The sequence below is a fragment of the Pinus tabuliformis genome, chromosome J, assembly GCF_031772625.1.
Source record: "Pinus tabuliformis cultivar Carrire ecotype Pingquan chromosome J, CPIR1, whole genome shotgun sequence".
Taxonomy (NCBI): Eukaryota; Viridiplantae; Streptophyta; class Pinopsida; order Pinales; family Pinaceae; genus Pinus; species Pinus tabuliformis.
In genome coordinates this window covers 1,240,530,595-1,240,535,508 of record NC_142295.1, presented here as the reverse complement: position 1 = coordinate 1,240,535,508, position 4,914 = coordinate 1,240,530,595, and positions in this window count along the sequence as shown.

The following is a 4,914-nucleotide window of genomic DNA, read 5'->3' as shown; positions in this document are numbered from 1 at the left end:
CATACAATGAGAACAACCTTTAACTCCTCTTACTAAGCATAATATAACAAAAAGTGTGAATTAATGTGAGAGAAGGATAGTTTTAAGGCTGGAAGACAACATGATGATCTTCAAAATATACCTATTGATGGGACTCATCATCACCCCCTATTAAAGGTGTTTCTCATCCTCTAAGAAATTTAGTCATCCATGTGAAGCTCCTTCATGGCCTTCGTGGCCTCTCTGACATCCCAATGCTCCTTAGTATAACAACATTGGTTAAAATCCATATAAATATATATAAGGCCGCGGTGACGAGACACGTATTCTAAGATGAATGCCGAGAAAAACATCATAGTGGGTGTTCATTCGGTTTATTATGGATAAAGGAAATTAGAGAAGGCAATGACAAATGCTTTGGAAAGGCAAAATGGCATTTTGGCACATTTATTTACGAAAATAATGGAAATTAGGAGAAAAGGAAGGTGAAAGGTCACAGATTGCATGTGAGGAGGAAAATGAAGGAAAATAATGGAAAATGAAGAAAATAGAGGCCTCATTGATGAAAAGGCTTTTGAGGATCAGTGGGTGGGCTTGGTCAGTGTAAGTTTGGTCAGTCCAGTTTTGGTGGAGCTCTCTTCTATTCTATCTCTCTCTCATACTCTTGGATACTTAGATTTCTCCTGGAGCACTCTTGGAAAGTGTGGCATACTTGGAGTTTTGGAGCAAGAAGACGAAGGAAGAACAGGAATGCGCAAGAGGACGTTGAGATCAATAGCTACAGTGGGCTTTTCTATGATCCGTCATTGGCATGGACGAATGCTTAGATTGACAGTGAATTTTCCTAGCCTTTCCATTTCCCAAATAGCCATGGTGTTGTCCATTTATTTCTTCTTCTTCTTTTCTTTTTTTTCTTTTCTCTGGTTGGTTTTGTTGTTTCCTTTAGCTTGGGTTGAGTTATTAGTTCCTAGAGATTTGGTTGGAAAAATGCTCTAGAAGCCCTGTAACAACTTGGGTTGAGTTACTAGTCCTAGAAGCCTTTGCTGGACAAACACTCTAGAAATCCCTTAACATCTTGGGTTGAGTTACTAGTCCTGGAAGCCTTGGTTGGATAAATGCATTGGAAGCCCTTTGTGGATTGAGTTACTAGTCCTGGAAGCCTTTGTTGGACAAATGCTCTGGAAGACCAATTGTAGCTATGGGTTGAGTTACTAGTCCTGGAAACCTTGGTTGGACAAACACTCTAGAAGCCCAACGAAAGTTGTGGGTTGAGTTACTAGTCTTGGAAGTCGGGTTGGAACAAACACTCTAGAGCCCTAGAAGGCTTAGGTAGAGACCAGTATGATTATGATTTGTGATGTCCGACCGTGAGGTGGAATCACTATTTGATGGGTTGAGGTGCTTTGGCCTCTCGAAGCCCTAGATGGTTTTGATTGATGCTTTTTATGAGATCCCACATTCATCCCTAGAATATGGTACGGGGGTCATTAGCTGAAGACAGATTTGGCTCAGCCATGTGTACGATTGGGTGGAATGTGGTAGTCCCATACCAGGTTGGCCTTTGCATCATTAATAAGAGGTTATTTGATCTAGCTAGATATTGGTGGTCACTAGCCTATTCCACTTGGACCCCAACCATTGTTTCTTTCAGTTTTTTAGTTTCCTTAATGGTAGCATAGTTTACTATTTTTGGTATTTTTTGGGTCTTGAACTTCTAGATCCGTTTTGAGGCCCTAAATGACGTTTTTTTGGAAAATCATGAGTGGAAAATATGAGTTTTCAATTCAATGTTCTTATGTCGTTAGGTTTAGTCCTCGGATAGATCTTTCTAACAAGGTATTATGTGCATCAAACAGAGATCATATGCCAAAGTTATGACCCTTGGAAGTTGATGTACCAATTTACCTCAATAGGGTCCATAGTTTGGTGTTTCATCTCTTAGGGTTAGGTTTTTGGATATTTTGGGTTTCCAATTGTTTCTCAATGATAAATAGGCCTTCAAGCCTCATTGTAACATGCTTTAGAGGCATGTAGTTTCCACATCTCTTCTTAGAGATAAGCTACCATCGCCGGAGCTAGTCTTATTTCCATTCTCTTTGTAAGCATATTTCAGTATTTGATATTAATGAAATGAAGTATTATTTCTACTGCATCTCTATATTTATGGTTATATATGTAATTTGTTGCTTTCTTGGTTAAATTCGAATAATTATTTCTTCTTGTTATCTCATGAGTATTATAGTGGTTTACATGTGGATTATATGGTTGTTGTTTCCTTGGTATTTCTGTTGTTATTATGTTGGTTATGAATATGTATTATGACAGTGGCTATGTATGGCTCCCATCATGTTTTTAATTGTATATGAATTGGCAATGTGTCTATGGATTAATGGATGAAACTGTAGCTAAAGCGATAAGGAAAAAATTCCTCATAGGGAATATCATATAGGTATGAGACCCTTATGCTTAGTTATGTCATTTACATCTATAGATTGCATTGATGCCAAGTGTTTGAAAGAATGTCAGTCCCAGTTGGGGATGGTCAGGCTTAGTGTTGGAGTTATTTTTTGGTTTATTAGTCTTTTCATCATGTGTTTAATGGCTTCTGAAAGTTACAGCAAGTTTTGGGTAGTGGCCAGAATTCTAGGCTTGAAAAGTGCCTTAAATTCACCAGACTTTGGCACAGGTATGCTGGAAATAGTCCCTGGACGTAAGCATGTAGGCTTGTGGGAGCGTCGAGAGTTCTCTAGACGTTGGCATGCCCATATCATGGGAGTGGCCATAGGTCAAGAGGTTTAAAACCTTAGTAAGACTCAGGGGCTAGTTAACAGAAAGGTTGGGATGGTTCTTAGGAGTCCTATTGCGAATGTTGAAAGTCTGTATAGTGTTTTTCCGTCGGTTCCACTTCCTTAACGGGACTTAGGAGGTCAAATCATATCATAATAGCCTCTCGTCACATGTTTACCCCGATTTTTCGATTACTTGGGTTGAGGTGGGAGGAGGGTGTTACAGAGTGATATCAAAGAATTGTTCACCCCTTGGACTAGATGGGTTGTGTTGGTCATGCATTCATGTACAAATGCATATGTTTTTCTTATGCTTGTAGGTCATGTGTTTGTTTCATTTGCATGGTGTTGATCATGGTTGTAGTGACGTCGCCGTGTGAAGGTTGATGGTGTTGTTGTGGGATGTGTCATCATGAGTGTATGGTTGTAAGTGCATTGTTATGCATGTTAGTGTCTATATGCATGCATAGTCATGGTTATAGTTATGCATCTATAGTAGGTCAAACATGCGTTGTGGGGTCATTATATGCAATTAGGTCATCATGACTATATTGGTTTGTTATGATGCTAATGTGTTGGCTAAGATAAAGTAGGAGATGTAGATCAACAGAGTGAAGTTGCAGCACTGGACCTCGAGGCAAGAGCATGTCGTCATACAGGTTTGTATGTTGGGCATGTAGGTATGTAGGTTACAGATTGTTATATGCATTATGGTTATGTGTATGCCTTTCATTCTATTCATGTTATGGTTACATACATGATAGATGTTACTCGATTAGTGTAGTCATACGCACATGTGTCAGATAGTCATTAATGATAGTAGCCTGTGGTTGTATGCATTGTGATAGTTGTTTTAGGTTATATAACTTGATGATTGTGTTATATGTTTTTAATAAGTATGTTATAGGTTAACATGTTGTTCTTATATGATAGTTAGCTTGATGATTAGATTATATGTTATTGATGAGCATGATATATAACTCGTTGTTATATGCTAGTAACTTGATGATTAGGGTTATTACATTAAGATCTTGATTTTATGTGTATCATACTAATTTGGATTGGTCTATGCAAAGGGTTAGGGTTATGAAATTCATGTATGAGTTAATATGTTGTGATATTATGTCATGTTAATCTAGATTGACGGTGCATATGTGATTATTATGTATGAATGATAAGTTTTTATGAGTTTATGATGTGAACATGTTAGTTAGTGATTGGTATGGATATCATGATCTTATTTTTGTTTGAGCTGATGTGTTGTGAACTTATGTCATGCTATCTAGCTTGATGGCGAAAACAAGATATCCTCGCCTGAGGTACATTAAGGCATGCGTTTTCTTATGTCCTCTATTTGATGTTTGAGTGTTTGGTGTCTATTATGTCATCTAGTTGATTTATCTAACATGGTGCATTTATATTTGGTTGAATGTTTGGTGACTTATTGCATAATATGAGTATGTGTTCAAATGATCTTGTTTTAAGATGGTTTTACTAACACACATGTGTTGAGATAATTGGCATGTACTTGAGTGTAATAGGTGAAAATTGTAGTATTATGTCTAATTACTATGAGTTGACTATGGATTATGACATGATTGTTAGTCTTGGTAAAGGTTGATTTCAAATTGATAGATATGATTGTCTTGATATTTGGAACATGTGGATAACATGTGTGAGCATTTGCAGGGTAACATGCTTGGTATTAGCTTGACAAGGTAATAGTTGATGTGTTATATAACTAACAGTTGAGTGATGTGACAGTGCATAGTAAGACTCTATTACAACAAAGTAAAAGGTAGAAGAAAGGAATTGGGCAAGAATTCCTTTGGCTCTGTTTGGAAACCCTAATTCCAAACAAATGAGTGCTTTGCATACAGGAAGTCTTCTTACCCTTGATTTTGCCTGACTTTATGTGGATATGTGCCAGATTCATGAACATGTACTTGACAGGTATATTATCTAGTCTCTAGTTACAGGTGGATCTGTCAAGGGAATTGGAGTCCCTTGAGAGATGGGGTGGATGTGTTCAGTTGCAAACAATGTGCTTGGCACAACAAGGTAAGGTAACCAGGGTATTTTTATGTTTATGGCAATATGATGCAGGGGATTGCACGATAAAGATAATACCATGAAATTCTAAAGAAGG